Here is a 21,822-nt window from a genome sequence, read left to right as displayed (position 1 = left end):
GTTCCTATGAAGAAAAAGGGTTTTGAAGTCTTGACTCTTTTGAGTAGGTTTACTTGTATGTGAAGGCAAACGTCTCCAGGAGCCATCATCACATTTCTTCATGTGCTGGTCAAAGAGAAGTCTTAAGCCCTTGCTCCAGCTGGGGTTGGGGAGAGCATAGTCCTTATGAATGACGTCCTCAGTAGAAAATGACCTCGTAAAGAGAGGAGAAAAAGGAGAATAACGGGAGGTACCTCCTATTTCATAACATAGTCTCCCATTTTCTAAGACTATCTTGCTGCTTTTGCTCTTTCCAAAAGTTTGTCATTTTGAAACAGAAACAAATTTCCAGGATCACCTGGACCACCCTCCTTGGGAGAAATGGGAGACTTGAGAGAGGGTAAATGACTTGCTCAATGCCATCCAACCAGGATTGGCAGTCAGTATTAAGCCCAGGTCTACAGACCCTCTTCTCTCTCTCTCTTTTTTTTTTTTAGATTTTTTTTTTTTTTTTTTTTTTTTTAGGGCCACACCTGTGGCATATGGAGGTTCCCAGCTAGAGGTCAAATCAGAGCTGCAGCTGCCAGCCTACACCACAGCTCACAGCAATGCTGGATCCTTAACCCACTGAGCTAGGGTGGGGGTGGAACCCACATCCTCATAGATACTCGTCCTGTTCATTACTTCTGAGCCACAATGGAAACTCTGACATTCGTTCTTTTTTCAAACCTTAATTAAGCACAGTGAGCCTGGCACTGGTGATAAAGAGAGATGAAGGACAGACATTTTCCTCCATGTAAAAAGTGCTCCCGGAGTTCCCGTTGTGGTGCAGTGGAAACGAATCCAACTAGGAACCATGAGGTTGTGGGTTTGATCCCCGGCCTCGCTCAGTGGGTTAAGGATCCAGCGTTGCCATGAGCTGTGGTGTAGGTTGCAGACGCAGCTTGGATCCTGCGTTGCTGTGGCTGTGGTGTAGGCTGGCAGCTGAAGTTCTGATTCGACCCCTAGCCTGGGAACCTCCATATGCCGAGAATGCAGCACTGAAAAGACAGAACAAACAAACAAAAAAACCAAAATGGGCTCCCAATGGAGTACACACAGGAAAGTGGAGCACAGGGGAAAGGTGTTCATTTCAGACTGGAATCAGGGAGGCGTTCTTGGACTTAAGTCTCCATTAGACAAGCAGAAATCAGCCAGCTCGAAAGACAAAGGAACACTCTGTGCAAAAGCAAGGAGGTATGAAACAGGTTTGAGGGGCCTTACAACAACCATCTGAAGGAGGCACTAATTATCATCCACATTTTACAGATGATGAGACTAAGGTCTAAAGCAAGCTTGGCATTGTTTCAGTGCAAGGGGAGGAGCGAATGGCAGAGACACAGGCAAGGGCTGATTGTGAGACTTTTCCACACTTTGCTCACTGCTTTGAATTGCATCATAAGTGCTCTCAGAGGGATTTTAAACAGGGAAGTGACAAGATCAGATCTGGCCATAATGTAAATGATAGTGGGAGTGACCAAGATCAGAATGAGAGGGCTTTGTCTGCAGGCTATCGGAGTAACTCAGATGAAAAATTATGAAGGCATGAAGCAGAACTGAGCGACTGCTAGATAAGGCGAGTGAGGGAAGAGAAAAAAACACAGGAGCCAATCACAGGTTTCTGAATTGTGCAACAGAGTGGGTGACAAAGCTAAATGCCAAGAAAGACAACACAAAAAATAGCAGGAGGAGGTTGGAGAGGATGCATAGTACCCATAGCTTCCACACCTGCTACTTCTCTGCAGCCCTCAGCACTTCTACCACTCCAGTTCCCAAGCAGCAAGTAGAAGGTACAGGGACCCTGGAGGACTTGGGGGACAAAGAGTCACCTACAAAGGAGCTGGAAAAGAAAATGCCTACAGGCACTAGAAAGGAAAACCAGTGATTTTGACCGCTGTAGAAATCTTGGAACATGAAGATCTCAGAAGCTATCAATTCCGTGGCATTTACTTCCAATTCATTACTTATCAATTCATTCAGGTTCAATGTACCTACAACACTTGGACTGCACCCCACATTGCAGGGAGGTGCGCTTACTGTGATGGAAGATGGTTCCAGCCAACCAGGCTTCTGCTGACCTCTGGGCTGGCTCTGATCCTGGCCTGATGGTAAGAATTTAGGGAGCCTGTTTCAAGAACTCTATGGAACTACGAACTTCCTAGCTGAAAAAAAGGAAGTCTCGACTTTGTGAGGGGAAACATGAGTAGGGTGGAGTCTACTCCACTCCCTAGCCCAGTATCTGTACCTTTGTTTTTGGCCTAAGATTTTGGATTGGCTCATCCCGTCAGATCTTCAGCTCAGAAAATTTGGGGAAAAAAAGAAAAAAAAATTTTAACCCACTTATTTTTATTTTTTTTCTTTTTAGGCTGCACCTGTGGCATACAGGAAGTCCCCAGGAAGGGGTCGAATCAGAGCTGCAGCTGAAGGCCTATACCATAGCCACAGCAACTTGGGATCCAAGCCGCATCTGTGACCTAAACTGCTTGCTGCAATGCTGGATCCTTAACCCACTGAGGACAGGGATCAAACCCGCATCCTCAAGGATACTAGTTGGGTTCTTAACCCACTAAGCCACAGTGGGAACTCCTTAGTCTAGTTATTATCTCTCCATCTTAATGCAACTAATGGTAATTTTTTTTTTTTTTTGTCTTTTTGCCTTTTCTAGGGCTGCTCCTATGGCATATGGAGGTTCTGAGGCTAGGGGTCTAATTTAAGCTGTAGCCGCTGGCCTACACCAGGGCCACAGCAATGCGGGATCCGAGCCGCGTCTGCAACCTACACCACAGCTCATGGCAATGCCAGATCGTTAACCCACTGAGCAAGGGCAGGGATTGAACCCGCAATCTCATGGTTCCTAGTCAGATTTGTTAACCACTGAGCCACGACGGGAACTCCGGTAAAATTTTGATACTACATTTCCTCCAAGTTTTCAAAAATGTAGTCTTTCTTAATATACTTGTAATCTCAATGAGAAATATAATTTTTCTTTCTGCTTCATTACTTAAGATTACTTAGTGTTCACTTTCTCATTCCTTAATCTCAGTTATCATTTTCAATAGTAGAAAAATAGTCCTTTAAAATGACATAATTTACTTAACCATTTAAACTGTACATGTAAATTGTTTCCAATCTTTTGCTGCTTTAAATTTACATTATAAATATAGCTTTTTCTCTATTTTGGTTTATTTCCTAAGAATCCAGTCCCCATCATGTAGTGTTTAAAGTATCTGAGTTCTGCAAGTAATCTAACAGTATACAGTAAGTATAATGAGTCATAACCTAATATGTATTGACCAATACATGTCAACTGAAAGGCAGAAGAGGCATGTGTAGGCTTCGGAGTTGTGAATCTGGGATCACCTCATCCATACGTCTCATCCTAAAAGGGCAACTCTAGGTATGATCAGTTCTAACATCCTTTTATGAACCGGTGCGATAGAGATCATAGAAGACTTTCAGGAATTAGAATGACTCCCTTGATTGTGGACTCTCCTATCCGATTTTAACTTTGAAAGATTCAGCTAAATGCAACGAACTTTCTTGAGCCCTACCATATACTCTAGTTCTATGCCAGGAAGTAAGATAAAGAGAGAAGACTTGGGCCCTGTCCTCAAATGCTTGCAGACTCGAATGCAAAAAATGCTACAAGTAGATACAGACACAGAAGGATGGATTTTCAGGGAAAATATCAAAAAGATGAAGACTGATATGGTGACCTCTAAAGGATAAAAAGTTCACTAAGGAAAGAACGGGAGGGCTGCTCCAAGCAAAGGCATAGAGAGATGAAAGAACTGTATGACCTGCATTAAAGCCAAATCCTAGGATTTCAGTCTTCATGAATGTATGGTACAAAGGACAGTAACAAGAGGGGGATGGCAAAGTAGAAGAGGGATGACACCACAGAGGCTCTTTGGCTTTAATGCAGGCTTAGATTTCATCTGTCAAGTCAATGCATCCAAATTTGGGCCAATAGGAAAAATAACTGCAGGTGGCACAAGGACAATGATATATGTATTTTTAAAAATGCATATTCTAAAAGGACCTATAGACAGCACATCACTATCGTGATTTCATAAATGGTATTGCTTATGATGAAGCTACTGCAATAAAATGAGTCTTTAAAGAATCCTGAATGACTTGGAGTTCCCACTGTGGCTCAGTGGTAATGGAACCTGACTAGTATCTGTGAGGATGCAGGTTCAATCCCTGGCCCTGCTCAGTGGGATCTGGCATTGCTGTGAGCTGTGGTGTAGGTTGCAGATGCTTGGATCTGGCATGGCTGTAGCATAGGCCGGCAGCTACAGCTCCAATTCGACCCCTAGCCTAGGAACCTCCATATACTGCAGATGTAGTTCTAAAAAGAAAAAAAAAAGAGTCATGAATGACAAAGAATGACAAAATACTTTTTTTCTATTATGGGGAACCTTAAGGAGTTTCAAGCAAAATGGTAACTTGAACTTAAGTTTTAGAATGCTTCCTCTGGGAGCTCTCTTATGGAGCAGCAGGTTAAGGATCCAGTCTGGTCACTGCAGCAGCTTGAGTCACTGCTGTGGCTTGGATTCAATCCCTGTCCCAGGAACTTCCACATGCAGTCAGCACAGCCAAAAACAAAACAAAACAAACAAAAAAAGAAAGTTCCCTCCAATGTAAAGGATAAAGTATAAGGTGAGAATGGTAAGAAAATCAGTTAAACGACTGTTGCAAAGATCCAGGAGAGATGTGGTCAGAAGCTGAACTAGGTAGAGAGGAATAAAAATAAAGACTTAAGCTATTTCGGACATTGGGACCAAGGGATGTGGAGAGTGACTGATCATGGGGGAAGAGAAAGTAGGAGAGTCTTGGGTGATTCCTGAAGGAAAAGAGGTTTTTGTTAGTGTTTGTGTGCCTACCTGGACACAGAAAGTTGAAGTGGAACTATTAATGTTGGTTTGCGGCATGTTTAGGACCCACGTCGTGAGAAATGAAGATAATGACAGTTTTAGTCTAGGAGATAAAAATAAAGAGATACTTGAAATAAAGGTGCCTGTAAACTCACAGTACAGACTTTGGGTATGAGGGATAAAGGTTAGGGATAATCATTACTTTCTGTTGCCCTGAATAGAAGAAAGGTCTTGCTTGATCGTTGATTATATATTTTTCAAGTGGGACTTGCTAAATTACAACTTTTTAAATGTGTCTGCTTTTAAGATTAAGTTACTGAATCAAAAGCGTGATTTATAAAGTACGAAAGTACTATTAAATATTCTCAACACAGATTACCAAATATTAACATAAGAAACTAGTTTATCTTTGTTGGGAGATTAACTCAGGACAATTTCTTTTCCAAAGTGCACGATGGAGAGTTCCCTGGTGGCCTAGTGGGTTAAGGTCCAAGCATTGTCACTACTGTGGCTCAGGTTGCTGCTGTGGTGCATGTTCAATCCCTGGCCCGGTAACTTCTGCATGCCATGGGCACAGCAAAAGAAAAAGAAAAAAGAAAAAAAAATCAGAAGTGCAAGACAGTATAGGGTTAAAACCAATCTGCACTCTTATGTTTTTTTTGTTTTTTTTGTCTGTACCTGTGGCATGCAGCAATCAGAGCAGGGTACAACCTGTCTCTACCACGGTGACCTGAATCACAGCAGTGACCCAAGCCATAGTAATGACAATGCTAGATCCTTAGCCCACTTGGCCACAAGTCAAGTCCTACAATAGTAATGACAATGCTAGAACCTTAGCCCACTTGGCCACAAGTCAAGTCCTACAACTGCTTTTAGTTCTCAAGACATCTGTTCCACCTGTATGTTCTCTCAGTACTTACCATAATACATATATTGTAAAAATTTATACTGTCATTCCTTTCTCCCAAACTAAATTGTGAGCTCGGTGAGGGAAAAGGTTGTTTCTTATTCATCTTTATACTATTAGTAACCAACACCTAACATACTGTTAGAGATTAATTAATATTAATATTTATGTATTCATGAATACATCAATGATCAAAACGTAGGGATATTGGAACAGACAACATTTATTTTTGTCTTTTTTTTGTGGGGGGGGGAGCCATACAGGCGGCATATGGAGGTCCCCAGGCTAGGGGTCCAATTGGAGCTGTAGCTGCTGGCCTACACCACAGCCACATCACCTCGGGATCCGAGCCGCGTCTGCGACCTACACCACAGCTTACAGCAATGCCAGATCCTTAACCCACTGAGCAAGGCCAGGGATCCAACCCACGTCCTCATGGATACTAGTCGGGTTTGTTAACTGCTGAGCCATGAGAACTCCCCAGGCAACATTTATGTAATACTAAAACCAGAAACTGCTGGTAAACACTTGCATTATCTCATTTAATCTTGTTAAAACCTTTAAAGCTAAGGAAATTTTACCTTACCAACTTTACCAACCTTTAAAGGTAGGAGAAGGCAGGATTATTTGACAAGCAGAGAACGAGGATTAAATCCTTGAAGAGACGTGCTCTTCTCCTGAGCGTATAATGCAATAGTTATGAGCCATATTCAGATCCAAACACACCAAGTGTTTTCTGTGTGACCCTGCTTAAGTCACAACCTTTCTTTACTAATATTAGTAGTTTAGTAAAGAATTAGTAGTTTATTCCTTGACCTGTTGACCTGATTCAAGCATCCTGCACACTTCTTTAAAACAGCACCCTCCTGTCCAGTTTCTTAAGGTTTGAATCTCAAGGCTGAAAGGTCCGGCGACCCCCGACCACATTGACGCCTTTTGGAGCTGACGTTAGCTTTTATTCAGAGGTCAGTTGGCTGAGAAAACGTCTAAATAGATCCGTTATCACAGAAAGTCCCACTTTTCTGCCCACTTTGGCCGCCAGGCGCCGGAGACTCACCCGCGCAGGGGGCCGCGCAAGGCCGGGAGCGGACGCAGGCGCGCGGCGCAGCCCCTCAGCGTGGCTCAGACTGCGCGTCCGGCTCTGAATCGCGGCAAAGGCCACCTCCCCTGCCCGCCCGCGCGTAGGCATTTAACCCAGCGGAGCGGAACGGAGGGCGGACCCTGGCGGCGCGGGTGGGAGTGGGCGCGTGTCTGCAAAGGGCGGTGAGAGGGAGGGGCTTGAAGGCAGGCTGGACGTCGGACTTTTTTTCCTCCTCCGGCGCAGGAGCCACTTTCCTGGCAACTGTAAAGCTCCGCGAAGGCGGCTGGAGAGAGGCGCGTGGGAGCTGCGACCCCGGGGCTCGCAGAGGGCAAGGAGGCCAAGGCGGGCTGGACTGTACCTGCCGCCCGCGGCCCCCAGCGCTCCCAGGGAGGATTCGTTGGCCTTATTGCCCTATTACGCTGGCCGAATTCTGTGCTCTCCGTTTCCAAGTTATTCTCAGGCCCGCAGAAGACATAAGGCTTTCAGGTGGGTAGGAGCGCACCCAGTAAATATTTTCTTGGAGGCCTTGGACAAGCCAGTGGGATAAGGTTGGGGCTGATTTGTAGAGAGCCTTCTGGGCTTAAAGGACATTTATACGCTTAAAAAGCTATTTTCTCTGCCCTGCGCCCCCGCCCCAGGGCTCTTAAGTCTGGCTGTTTCAAACACAAGTGGAAATCATAGCAACACCTGAAGGATGCATTCATCTCTTAGCTTTGGAGACGTATCTGAGCTCAAATTCCCACCCCACCACGTAACACCTTCTACCTTCTTCAACTGTACCTGCCCCTGTTTCTTCATTGCTGGGACAACGAATATATCAAATTTTACTTGTTGCCAAGAACTTCTCTTTCAGTAGTAGTCCCGAAGTTAAGTTACCTGAGGTTACCTTGTATTCCTCACACAAAGAAGGTGCCCCCAGGCCAGCGATGTGCAGAAGTTGACCAGTGAGCAGAATGTTAAAACTGTAAGAATTTGGCTAGCCAAGTCTTTTTTTCTTTTTTGGCTGTGCCTGCCTGCTGTTCCCCGGTCCAGGGATCCAACTGCCCACAACAGTGACCCGAGCTGCTTGCAAGAACAACCCTGGATCTTTAACCTACTGGGTCACAAGAGAATCCCCTGGCTAGCCAATTCTTAAGCCCACCATTATTAAAATTTGAATTATGTGAACTTACAGTTAAATAGGTTATATTTTATTTATTTATTTATTTCCTTTTTTGGGCCACACCTGCACATATGGACGTTCTCAGATTAGGAGTTGAATCAGAGTTGCAGCTGTCGGCCTACACCGCAGCCACAGCAACATGGGAGCTGAACTGTGGCTGCGACCTACACCATAGTTCATGGCAACGCTGAAATCCTTAATCCAGTGAGCGAGGCCAGAGGTCTAACTAGAATCCTCATGGAAACTAGTTGGGTTCGTAAGCTGCTGAGCCACAACGGGAACTCCCAAATAGGTTATATTTTTAAAATGAAGGTATTGACATTGACCCTCCCATGTCAGTCCCCAACAAGGGTCTTTTGGCTCTGTCTCCTTGGAGCCAGCAGGTAATTGAGTTTGGTTCAGAAGCAAAGGAAGGCTTGATCCTTTGATCAAAGATTGGAGAGGTGTGAGTTTGTGCTCTAAAGCACATCCTCTGTGAAAGGTGGGGTTGCTTTATAGGGTTCTTGTCAGCAGGGAGGGGTGGGGTCCTCACTGCCCTGCGCAGCTGTGCTGTTCAAGGCTGAGGAAAGCGCTGCCAGCAGCAGGGCTCTGCACACTGCCTGTTGCTTCTGCCTTCTTGACTTGCAGTGTTCTTTCTCCACAGTGCTTCTGCACACCGTCTCCTGAATTGAAGTGTGGGCGCAGCCATTTCCCACTAGGAATTTTGGTCTGACGGGTCAGGTGCAAGACCTTTGCGTGCAACACCCGATGAGCAAGTGAAATTAGACTAAGCGCAAAGGAAAAGGTTAGACTTTCTTTTTATTACCCAGATTTTATTTTTATTTCTCAGCCGTTGTTAATGGGTGTTGCTCATGGCAGTGATACTAAAAACTGTAACTGTCTAATTATTTTTTGCTTTGTAGGGCCACACCTGCAGCATATTCCCAGGCTTGGGATCGAATCGGAGCCACAGCCACAGCAATGGGAGATCCAAGCCACATCTGCGACCTACACCACAGCACGTGGCAATGTCGGATCCTTAACCCACTGAGCTAGGCCAGGGATTGAACCTGTGTCCTCATGGATACTAGTCAGGTTCCTTACCACTAAGCCACAACGGGAACTCCCGTTTTTTTCAACTTTGCTTTTGTTGAATTCATCATTAAAGACTCCCATAGGATTTATTTACTTATTTATTTATTTACATTTATAATGATTTTTATTTTTTTCCATTATAGCTGGTTTACAGTGTTCTGTCAATTTTCTGCTGTACAGCAAGGTGATCCAGTTACACATACATGAATACATTCTTTTTTCTCACATTTTCATGTTCCATCCTAAGTGACGAGACATAGTTCCCAGTGCTATACAGCAGGATCCCGTAAGATTTATTTTATAAAGACACCTGAATTTATAGATCCAACCAAACTGTTAGACAGATTCCAGTAATGAGTAGGGTCTGCTAAACTGGATAAGCAATATCCTTTGAAGAATTCTCATTTGGGAGTTCCCGTCCTGGCACAGTGGTTAACGGATCCGACTAGGAACCATGAGGTTGCGGGTTCGATCCCTGCCCTTGCTCAGTGGGTTGACGATCTGGCGTTGCCATGAGCTGTGGTGTAGGTCGCAGACGCGGCTCGGATCCCAAGTTGCTGTGGCTCTGGCGTAGGCTGGCAGCTACAGCTCCAATTAGACCCCTGGCCTGGGAACCTCCCATATGCCGCCGGAGCGGCCCAAGAAATGGCAAAAAGACAAAAAAAAATAAAAAATAAAAAAGAATTCTCATTTAAGAAAGCTTGTTTTTTCCCTGGTATGCCAGTAGTAATAAAAAGCACACTTATAAATGGAGTTCCCGCTGTGGTGCAATGGAATTGGCGCTTGGGAGCACTGGGACGAAGGTTCAGTCCCCAGCCCAGCACAATGAGTTAAGGATCTGGCATTGCCGCAGCTGCAGCTTAGGTCATAACTAAGGCTTGGATCTGATCTCTGGTCTGGGAACTCCATATGCTATGGGGTGGCCAAAAAGGAAAATAAGTAAATAAATACTTATAAATGCCCAATACATTTTTTTTTTTTTTGGCTTTTTAGGGCCGCACCAGTGGCATATAGAGGTTCCTAGGCTAGGGGTCTATTTGGAGCTACGCCTGCCGGCCTACACCACAGCAACACAGGATCCAAGCTGTGTCTGCTTGACCTATACCACAGATCACGGCAACGCCAGATCCTTAACCCACTGAGCAAGGCCAGGGATCGAACCCACAACCTCATGGTTCCTAGTGGGATTCTTTTCCACTGCACCAATACATAGTTTAAGGCACACATATGACTAAAGAAACATCCAGTTCTGTAGTGGGATTCCTGTAGGCCATTCTTCCTTTACAGTTGTATAAAACCATTTAGGATTAGACACTTAGCCAAATGCCTTAAGAGTCTTGGAAAGGAAAGCCACAATAGATTACCTGTGACACTGTCCCTGTTCCTTCACCCCTAAGTGATGAAATCTGAGTTAAGTCTTGAGGGACGGGAGCCAAGGAGGACTGTCAGCAGAGGAGTGACATTATCCGATTATTATTTCAGAAAGGTCATGGCGGAGGCTATCAAAGTTGTGTTGGAATCAGGGAGACTTTGTGGTGGTGGCTGTGAGTGAAGGGCTTTGGCAGTGGAAGAGACCTGGGGTGTGGGAGAGAGGAAGAGTCAGGATGTCACCCCATTTCTGAGCTTGGGTGGGGGATGGTGGAAGATACTCTTCACAGTGGGAGAAGGAGAAGTGTCTGGGAGCAAGAGGGGAGAAAAAAGAGCTCCATTTTAGAGATTCCTGTGGAGATGTCCAGTGAGCAAATAGAAAAGGCACGATCTCGAGAGAGACCTGAAAATGTCCTTTGACTTAATGACACAGAACATATTAGAGACGTCAGCAAGAGCTGTTTAGGTGAAGTGAGGCTGGAGGCCAAACGGGAGCGCCCAGAGGAATGAGTAGGAGTAAACAAATGTGTACAGACAGGAACGGACTGACCTCTCCAGACAGCTTACCCTGAGGAGGAAAGGGCAGCAGCAAGGGGTGAGGAAAGATGGTTTGAGTTTTAAAACAGGCGCCTTCTTTTTTTTTAGGCACCTTAAAAAAAAAAATACAGAGTAAATATCTACTGGACATGCTAAGAAAATTGAACAGCTCAGAAGTTATAAAAAGAAAAGTAAGATCTTGTCAGCCTGCATTTTGACCAGACTTCTGAGCTGTGGACCTGGCACCTACCATTAAGCACTCTCCGTTCATGGCCCATTTCTGTTTAAAACTGCTCGAGCCTTTTTCACCCAAAACAGCAATCAGTAGTGATAGTAGAAACACTCGCTCCTACACCAGTAAACCACTAGCCCATTCTGTCTACCACAACCAAAGTTCTCAAGAAAAAAACAACACCACATTTTCCATCTCATTATATTCAGGCTCTGGGTACTTTTCTTTCTTTCTTTCTTTTTTTTTTTTTTTTTTCCTTTTGAGGGCCAGCTGCAGGTGAAGCATATGGAAGTTCCTGCATCTTCAGGCCTGTGCCACAGCCACAGCAATATCAGATGTGAGCCTCATTTGTGACCTACACTACAGCTCACGGCAATGCTGGATCCTTAATCCACTGAGCAAGGCCAGGGTTTGAATCCGAATCCTCACGGATACTTTGTCAGGTTCTTAACCTGCTGAGCCACAAAGGGAGCTCCAGACTCTGCGTACTATTGAATTGTCATTTACAACTACCAAATTCAGTGGATGTTTATCAAGCCTTATCTTATTTAATCTCTTCACAGCAGTTAACAGTATTGGTCACTTTCCTTTAAACTTCCTTTTCTCTAGGCTTCCTCAACATCAATTCATCCATGTTTATTCCTATGTCTAAAAATTTACTTTCTCATCTACTTTCTCATTAAATTTTGGAACAGCTCTCCTTTGCCCTCTTTTCATGTAGCGTGATCTAGCAACCTTAATGACTCTTCAACTATATTGTGGTAAAAAACTTGGTTTCTCATTGGACTGTGTCCCTTCCTGGCTGTTTGGTTTTCTCAAACAATAACTAATTCTCCAATTTTCCAGTACCAACTGGGTGTTCTATAATTTAATTCAATTATGACTTCAACTATTTGGATTCAGCACAGACCCTGGATTAAGGGCTCAATCCCACAAAACTGCCCCCACTTCTGATGCCAACAACTGGAAGTATGGCATTTCCCCATGAGTGGGATGGGGCAGACAGTAAGGGAGGCAAGTTTAGGGGAGAAGATCAGGAGTTCAGCTAGAGGTCTAATCGGAGCTGTAGCTGCCAGCCTATACCAGAGCCACAGCAACACCAGATCCGAGCTGTGTCTGTGACCTACACAACAGCTCATGGCAATGCCGGATCCTTAAGCCATTGAGCAAGGCCAGGGATCGAACCCACAACCTCATGGTTCCTAGTTGGATTTGTTTCCACTGCACCACGACAGGAACTCCAAGCATTTTTATTAATTGAAAGATACCAGGGAGAATAAAGAGGAAAGCCTCAGAGTGGGAGAAGGTGTTTGCAAATTCACATCTGATGAAGGATGTTAAATATAAAGAACTCCTACACAGCAATAAGGAAAAGTCTAACAACAATAACAACCGCAGTAGGACACACAGATACATAAGACTTGATAAGATGTATCAAAACTTGAGGATATCCAAATGGTAAGCAAATAAAAGGATAGCCAGCTTTCTTAGTCATTAGGGAAATGCAGATTAACCAAAACACACCTATCAAAATAGCTACTAAAAAAAAAAAAAAAAACCCTTATAATGCCACATTTTGATAAAGAAGTGGACCAGTTGGAATCAAGAGTTTAAATTGACAAAACCATTTAGGAAAACTGACCGTATCTACTACGGCTTAACGTATACATTCCCCATGACCCAGCAATTACCCTCCTAGGTTATATACCCAACAAAAGTGAGTGAAAGAGACAAGGAAAAGAATGTCCATAGTAGCTTCTTTTTAAAATAATATTGTTGAAGTGGAAGCAATTCAAATAACCACCAGCAGTAGACTGGATAAGTTGTGGTAAACTCAAATAGTGTCTTTACTGAAATGATAAAGAAGAGACTATGACCCACTCAACAGCCTGGTCAACCTCACAAATATAGTCCTAAGAGAAAAAAGCTAGGCAGACAAAGATATGTTTAAGTTTCATTTATAGGACCTTTGAAAATAGGCAGAACTCAATCCCACTCTTGGGCATCTATCCGGACAAAGCTCTACTTAAAAGAGACACATGCACCCGCATGTTCATTGCAGCACTATTCACAATAGCCAGGACGTGGAAACAACCCAAATGTCCATCGACAGATGACTGGATTCGGAAGATGTGGTATATATACACAATGGAATACTACTCAGCCATAAAAAAGGATGACATAATGCCATTTGCAGCAACATGGATGGAACTAGAGAATCTCATACTGAGTGAAATGAGCCAGAAAGACAAAGACAAATACCATATGATATCACTTATAACTGGAATCTAATATCCAGCACAAATGAACATCTCCTCAGAAAAGAAAATCATGGACTTGGAGAAGAGTTGCCTGATGGGAGGGGGAGGGAGTGGGAGGGATCGGGAGCTTGGAGAAGAGTTGCCTGATGGGAGGGGGAGGGAGTGGGAGGGATCGGGAGCTTGGGCTTATCAGACACAACCTAGAATAGATTTACAAGGAGATCCTGCTGAATAGCATTGAGAACTATGTCTAGATACTCATGTCGCAACAGAAGAAAGGGTGGGGGAAAAAACTGTAACTGCAATGTATACATCTAAGGATAACCTGACCCCCTTGCTGTACAGTGGGAAAATTAAAAAAAAAAAAAAAAAAAAAAAAAAAAAAGAAAATAGGCAGAACTAATTTGAAAGAATAGAACTTAAGATGGTACTACTTTTGAGGAGGTAATACCCCTGTTAACAAGGAGAGGGCACAAGGCAGTCTGTCTACAAGGATGCTGGTAACGTTGCGCTTCCTAAAATGAGCGGTGGTCACATGGATATATCCGTTTGTATCAACCCATTGAGCTGAACTTAAGGTTTACATCAAGTTCTTAATGTCTTGTGGTTCATTTTGAAATAAAAGGTTAGAGTTTTGATCTGTTTTGTGGTCACGTCTTTCTGGCATGCCATGTTGTTTATAGGGATGTTATCTGTTCCTTACTCTCTTTTTGTCTGTTTGTGTCTTTTTAGGGCTGTACTCAGCACATGGAAATTTCCAGGCTTGGGGTCGAATTGGAGCTGCAGCTGCCGGGCCCACATCAGAGCCACAGCAACTCAGAATCCTAGTCGAGCCGTGTCTGCCACCTACACCAACCTACACTGAGTAAGGCCAGGGATTGAACCTGCATCCTCATGGATACTAGTCAGATTCTTAACCCACTGAGCCATAATGGGAATTCTCTTCCTCTCTTTCTCTCTCTCTCTCTCTCTTTTTAACATAACAACTTAGGATTCTGCCTAAATCCTTTTTTTGTTGCTAATTTTCATGAATGTTTATAGGGTTTAGTTCTGCTTTCAGTTGCTTGTCTGCTTTTATGTGATAATTCAGAGAGATTGAAAAGCTGTACTGCTGCCACTGCTGCCACCACCTTCTCAGAATCTCCCATGTGTGTACTTTCCTGTGTATATGTTTTAAATAGACTTTATTTTAAAATTATTTTCATATTCTTTTCCATTATCGTTTATCACAAGATATTGAATATAGTTCCCTGTGCTATGCAATAGGACCTTGTTGTTTATACATTCTGTATATAATCGTTTGCATTTGCTAGTCCCAGACCCTGACCAATCTAATCTTCCTTTACCTCCTCCCCCTTGGCAACTACAAATCTGTTTTCTATGTCTATGAATCTGTTTTGGTTTTGTAGATAAGTTCATTTGTGTCATATTTTATTTTATTTTATTTTTTTAGGGCCACACCCGCAGCATATGGAAGTTCCCAGCTAGGGGCAAGGCCAGGGATCAAACCTGCATCCTCATGGATGCTAGTCAGATTTGTTAACCACTGAGCCACGATGGGAACTCCTTATTTGTGTCATATTTTGGATTCCACATATGATATATGGTATTTGTCTTTTTCTTTCTGACTAACTTCACTTAGTGTGATAAGGTCCAAACATCTTGCTGCAAGTGGCATTATTTCATTCTTTTTTAAGGCTGAGTAGTATTCCATCATGTATGTACTGCATTTTTATCCATCTGTCACTGGACGTTTAGGTTGTTTCAATGTCTTGGCTATCGTAAATAGTGCTGTCATGAATATAGGGATGCATATATCCTTTTGAATTATAGTTTTGTCTGGATATATGCCCAGGAGTGGGATTGCTGGATCATATGGGAACTCTACTTTTAGTTTTTATGAGGAAACTTCATACTGTTCTACATAATGGCTGCACCAATTTACATTCTCACCAACAGTGTAGGAGGGTTCCCTTTTCTCCATGCCCTCTCCAGCATTTGTTATTTGTTGACCTGTTAATGATAGCCATTCTGACCAGTGTGAGATGATAACTCATTGTAGTTTTGATTTGCTTTTCTCTAATAATTAGTGATATTGAGCATCTTTTCATGTGCTTGTTGCCCATCTGTATGTCTTCTTTGGAGAAATGTCTATATAGGTCTTCTGCCTATTTCCTGACTGGGTTTTTTTCATTTGTTTGTTATTGAGTTGTATGAGCTGTTCATAATTTTTAAAAACTAAGCTCTTGTCAGTCACATCATTTGCAAATATTTTCTCCTGGTCTGTAGTTTGTCTTTTCGTTTTGTTTATGGTTCCTTTGCTGTACAAAAACTTGTAAGTTTGATTAGGTCCCGTTTGTTTATTTATTTATTTTTATTTCTATTGCCTCGGTAGACTGACCTAACAAAATATTGGCACTGAGGATTTGGGGTGGAAATGCTGTAAAATTTGGTTGTGATGATTGTGGTACACCTGTAAATATAATAAAATTCATTAAGTAATTTAAAAAATAGCCAAAATAGTATGTATTAGTTTCCTATTGATGTTATAGCAGATTACCACAGACTTAATGGCTTAAAATGACACGAATTTATTATCTTATAGTTCTAGAGGACAGAACTTTGAAATGGGTCTCATGGGGCTAAAATCTGAGATGTCAACAGGGGTGGAGGTTTGGGGAGAGCCTGTGTCCTTGCCTTTTCCAGCCTCTAGAGGGTGCCCTCATCCCTTGGATTGGGGCCCTCAGCCGGCAATTTATCGTTTCAGTCTTTAATCTCAAACTCCTTGGACTCTTCTGCCTGCCTCTTTCATACTTAAGGACCGTTGTGATTACACTGAGCTCACCCAGACAATCCAGGCAAATCCCCTCATTTCAAGCTCCCTAACACAAGCACATCTGGCAGAGTACCTTTTGCCATGTGAGGTGACATATTCATAACCTCTGGGGACTAGATGTAGACATCTGCCAGCACCCACTCTTCTGCCCACCACAGATATGTTTAGATAATTATCCTTTTCCTCTGTTACTTTTTACAAATTGAAGCATAGTTGCCTTACAATGTTATGTTAGCGTCAGGTATACAACATAGTGGTTGATATTTTCACAGATTATACTCAGTTTAATTCTTCCATTTATATTTATCCTGCATCTTCTCGTCAGTAGGTAAAATTTTTGGCTATTAGAGACATCCTTTGACTAATTAGGAAGATTTTATATGTCATTATTTCCTAATATACTTTTAGGCTAATTTCCCTCAATAAGCTAATATACCAAATAGCTCAATACCTAATAGCTCGTACCTTTAACTGATGACCACTGTCTTATTAGGGGCTTGGAAGAACTTCAAAACTTAGTCTGCTGGGCCTTACACAGGGCAAGATTGCTCCATTATTAAACCCTTTTGATTTCCAAATTGGGTATAAAAGACCCAATGAGGTATATAAAATGAGATCCTGGGACTCTTTCCTCTTCTGTAAAAAGAGGGGTAAGATGCTTTTCTCACCTTTCTCCAGTTCTTACATCCATGGAGGGACTAAATGTGCTAGAGGATGACAGCGTTTATTTAGCGATTCAAACTCGCTCAGAAATTACCACCAGGAATAGCCATCCTAGCGAGCTGTCCTTGAAGCCTGGACAGCAGTGCTTATCACCATCAAATCTTACGGAATAGCAGAGCGAGTAGATTTTGAATTGTTGTTTTTTGGGTACTCTGCCAGTGGCTGTACAGCAGACTCATGGAGAGTGCTAATGAGCAGTGTCTCTGTCCTCCTCTCTGTGAGGTTAATGTTGGAGAAAGCAGGTTCCAAGTCATAGAAATCTGTGGTGTGAAAGTCTGTAGGTGCACACTCTGCCAGTTTTCCAGGGCTGCAAGACGAAAGTATTCTAAGTCCTAAGGGCCTTCCTGAAAAGTGAGGGGTGAGTCACACTGAGGACCGTGCTTTCTCACAGGGGAGCCAGCAGCTGCAGGATGCATGGGCTCCACCTATAGGATTTCTCACTCCAGAGCAGAAACCACAGAAACTACAGCCATCTTTCGCAAGGAGGAATAGACAGAGAGAGAGAGAGAGAGAGAGAGAGAGGAGGAGAGAGAGAGAGAGGGAGAGAAGGAGGGAGAGAGAATAAAGAACTTCAGACTGTTATTTACATTTTCTTGGTTTCTGGTATTACAAGGGATTTAGAGCTCTTAACATAATATTTTTCTCTCTCGAGTGAGGTAATAAAAGCTACCACTTATTAAGGAGCCAACAGGTACTAGATATTGAATGAGGCACTTTATACCCATAATATCTCAGTTAATTATCTTGCAGCAACTAATAAGATCTGTCTTGATGTTTCCTTTCTTTCTTTTCTTTTCTTTTTCTTTTTTGGTCTTTTTTAGGTCCACACCAGAGGCATTTGGAGGTTCCCAGGCTAGGGGTCAAATTGGAGCTGTAGCTGCTGGCCTACACCACAGCCACAGCAATGCGGGATCTGAGCTGCGTCTGCGACCTACACCACAGCTCATGGCAGCGCTGGATCCTTAACCTTGAACGAGGCCAGGAATTGAACTCATGTCCTCAGGGATACTAGTCAGGTTCATTAACTGCTGAGCCATGTTGGGAGCTCGGATATCTCCATTTTAAAGGTGAAGAAATAGCTTCAAGAGACTAATGAACTTTCCCAGGATCACACAGTAAGTTAGAGGACAGGAATTCAAACCAAGCTCTTTCTGATAATATAAATAATGGTGAAATATCTCATTTCATAAATATGGGGAATGCCAAGGCATAATCTCAGTATAATTCTCAGAAACACAGACTTGTTGAAGCCTATAGCTGCTGTCTCTGGACCCAGGTTTCTATGTAAAGATTAAAAACAGTCCTGGAAAAATCACATTAAAAAAAGAGAGAAAGAGCAAGTAGCTTTGCCGACCTGCAGGGGGCATCAGAGGCCGGTGCCTTAAGACTCAGCACAATTCAGAACTTAAGAACAAAGCCAAAGGTCACTGTGACTAGGAATGTTGCTCTGTGTGTGTGTGTGTGTGTGTGTGTGTGTGTGTGTGTGTGTGTTGGGGGGGGCAGGGAGGAATAAAACAAAGTGAGGCTTATGGGCAGATGTCTCACTTTGCTCCCTGCTGTTTTCCCACTGCAGTTCTCTTCCTTTTCTTTTTACATTTTTTTGTTTTGTTTTTCATGCTCTTTTCAACTTTCTTCTCAATTCTGTCCACTGTAATCACATTTTTACTTCTTACCTTAGCTTATTTATTATAGCTCATTATAATTCCTTCTCCTCCCTACTCTTTTCCCCTTCCCTTTAGGTTATTTCTGTTATTTATAAGAACCTCAAATTTGTCTTAAAATGTACTCATTTAAAATTGTCTCTACTACTGGAGTTCCAGTCGTGGCTCAGCAGTTAGCGAACCCAACTAGTATCCATGAGGATGTGGGTTCGATCCCTGGCCTTGCTCAGTAGGTTAGAGATCCGGTGTTGCCATGAGCTGTGGTGTAGGTCACAGACTTGGCTCGGATCATGTGTTACTGTGGCTGTGGTGTAGGCCGGCAACTGTAGCTCCAATTGGACTCCTAGCCTGGGAACCTCCATATGTGGCTGGTGCAGCCCTAAAAAGACAAATAAATAAATAAAAATGTGTCTCTATAAAATGAATTAAAGGTAATAAAACAGCAGCACCAATATTATAAAATAAATCATTACTACCAATAGAGGAGCGTGCTAGGTGCTAATAGGTGCTCATTGGGGGTTTTTTTGGGGGGGGTACAGAATTAAAATTAAATGGATGGCGTTCCGGTTGTGGCACAGTGGTTAACGAATCTGACTAGGAACCATGAGGTTGCAGGTTTGCTCCCTGGCCTCACTCAATGGGTTAAGGATCTGGCGTTGCTGCGAGCTGAGGTGTAGGTCACAGACATGGCTTGGATCCCGCGTTGCTGTGGCTGTGGTGTAGGCTGCAACTCCGATTCCACCCGTGGCCTGGGAACCTCCATATGCTGTAGGTGTGGGCTTAGAAAAGACAAAAAGACCAAAAAAAAAAAATTAAAAGGAATTGAAAGTAATAATAATACCTATACCTTAGTTTTGAAAAAGGAGAAAGTTTAAGAAATGTACTTTGAATTGAGCTATATTGAGATTGTTATTTGTACTGTTTTAGAGAAACTTTTTCAGTGATCTAACTTCGTATAACTTCTTCCTGCAATCTAAAAAAACTTATGAACTCAGATAGCCTCACACACACATACATGAAAGGTAGTAAGCATTAAATTCTATTCGGACTCATGGACCAACAGACTGTTAAAGCTGAGCAGTACCTCAGAGAGCATCTTGTCACCCTCTTTCTCTTCTGGAGTGACTGGGAATCTTCTTGACACCAAGGACAAAGTCCCATTCTTTGATCCCATAAAGTCCATCCCAGACCCTCTTCAGTAGCAGGTGTCCTATGTATACTTGACTGAGAACACTTGAGGCCCAGAAAGATGACTGATTCCTCTAACTCCATACAGTAAGTCTGTTGTGGACCCAGATCTTAGACTGGGGTCTCCTGACCCTTGCTTGCTGGTCTAGCTTGTCCATCTGGAGTCACTGCTGCACCACCTCTGCACTCATCTGCCATCTGAATTCAGACCCTGCTGTGGGCTGTGTGTGCGTGTGTCTGTATTCTGAGTTCTGCTTTTTTCACTTAATATTTTATATTTTCAGGTGTATTGGGACTCTTGCTGCTGTGACAAATTACCACGAGTTTAGCAGGTTAAACAACGCAAATGTATTGTTATCTTACAGATGTGTAGATTAGAAGTCCAGCACAGGTCTCACTGGACTAAAATTGGTAGGACTGTTTTCCTTTCTAGAGGCTTTGGGGGAGACTGTGTTTTTTTTTGCCTTTTCCAGCTTCTAGAGGTTACTCATATTCCTTGGCTTATGGCCCCTTTCTTCCATCTTCAAACCCAGCAATGTTGCCTCTCTCTGTACCTTTCTTTGGTAATCACACCCTCCTTGACTCTCACTCTTCTGCCTCCCTCTTCCACTTTGAAGGACTCCGTGACCACACTGGATAATTCCTAGCTTAAGGTCAGCTGATTAGTAATCTTTTTTTTTTTTGTCTTTTTGTTGTTGTTGTTATTGTTGCTATTTCTTGGGCGGTTCCCGCGGCATATGGAGGTTCCCAGGCTAGGGGTCGAATTGGAGCTGTACCCACCGGCCTACGCCAGAGCCACAGCAACGCGGGATCCGAGCCGCGTCTGCAACCTACACCACAGCTCACGGCAACGCCGGATTGTTAACCCACTGAGCAAGGGCAGGGACCGAACCCGCAACCTCATGGTTCTTAGTTGGATTCGTTAACCACTGTGCCACGACGGGAACTCCCTGATTAGTAATCTTAATTCCATCTGCAATCATAACTCCCCTTTGCCCTGTTATCTAACATATTTGTAGGTTCTGGGGATTAGAACATGGACATTATTAGGACATGGGGGGCTTTATTCTGTCTAATGCATCAATTACCAACATAGGTGGCACACTTAACATCTATATGACTAAAGAATGTTGTTGTTTGCATAATGCATCAGTTAATGAATTCTCTTTTCATCTCAAGCTTTGTGAGTATCGTCCTTCCATCACTTATGGTTGAGTATCCCCTTTCATAACAAATACTTTGTAATACTCCCTTTGCTTTCCTGAAACAAAATTCATAGATGATATAACATCTATATGCATAACTTAAAAAAAGATCTAATATCCAAATGGTCATGTAATAGAGAAATAAAAGGGAAGAAATATAATAGAACGCTATCAATTCCAATATGTAATTGCTCAGGCATAACTCCCTTGGAAGACATAATGATGGTATAAAAACCTTGCAAGGACACATAGAATCACTGTGATTGCAATAGCTACAGATACGGGCTGATACAGATGTGACTCAAATTGTTGTTGGTCATCTAATTTTACAAAATGTGAACAATTCTCAGGAAGGTTCTGAACAACATGAAGTGTTGCTGCACTTGATTTACATGATAGTTGCATTCCTGGAAAATTCATTAATATTTACACTGTGCAAAAAATGTGTTGCATTTATATGTAAAATGAATTAGGCTCCAGGTTCAGATAATCAAAAAAACATTTGTAACCTACATGAAGACTGAGAGGATATATAAAGTTGTGTAGGAGGTGGGACAGTTCACCCTCACACTGACCCAGGAATTGTAGAACATCTGGTAGCCACCCCTAAGCCTAACCCTACCCACTGAGTGCTGGCTGTGCTGACATTGCAGCAATGAAACCAAAGCAAAACAAAACAAAACATCACG

At 42.9% G+C, this 21,822-nt stretch overlaps 1 protein-coding gene and 1 long non-coding RNA gene across 3 annotated transcripts in view; one reads left to right on the top strand and one right to left on the bottom strand.

Moving 5' to 3' along the window:
* Positions 1-6,976, bottom strand: part of THEM5 (thioesterase superfamily member 5) — a 39,024-nt gene extending 32,048 nt beyond the window's left edge. Inside the window, exon 1 of one of the 2 annotated variants that reach the window (XM_021089841.1) lies at positions 6,863-6,976. The gene's annotated coding sequence lies outside the window, so the exon portion shown is untranslated. The remainder of the gene's footprint in view (positions 1-6,862) is intronic. The other variant, XM_021089842.1, reaches the window with a different exon arrangement.
* The window catches only part of LOC110260323, a 31,420-nt gene continuing 16,730 nt past the window's right edge, over positions 7,133-21,822 (top strand). Inside the window, exons 1-2 of the long non-coding RNA XR_002343437.1 lie at positions 7,133-7,372; positions 8,692-8,832. This is a non-coding gene — a long non-coding RNA (uncharacterized LOC110260323). The remainder of the gene's footprint in view (positions 7,373-8,691; positions 8,833-21,822) is intronic.

This window comes from Sus scrofa, chromosome 4, assembly GCF_000003025.6.
Source record: "Sus scrofa isolate TJ Tabasco breed Duroc chromosome 4, Sscrofa11.1, whole genome shotgun sequence".
Lineage (NCBI taxonomy): Eukaryota > Metazoa > Chordata > Mammalia > Artiodactyla > Suidae > Sus > Sus scrofa.
The sequence above is the reverse complement of the archived record's forward strand: the minus strand, read 5'-3'. Positions and strand labels throughout refer to the sequence as shown.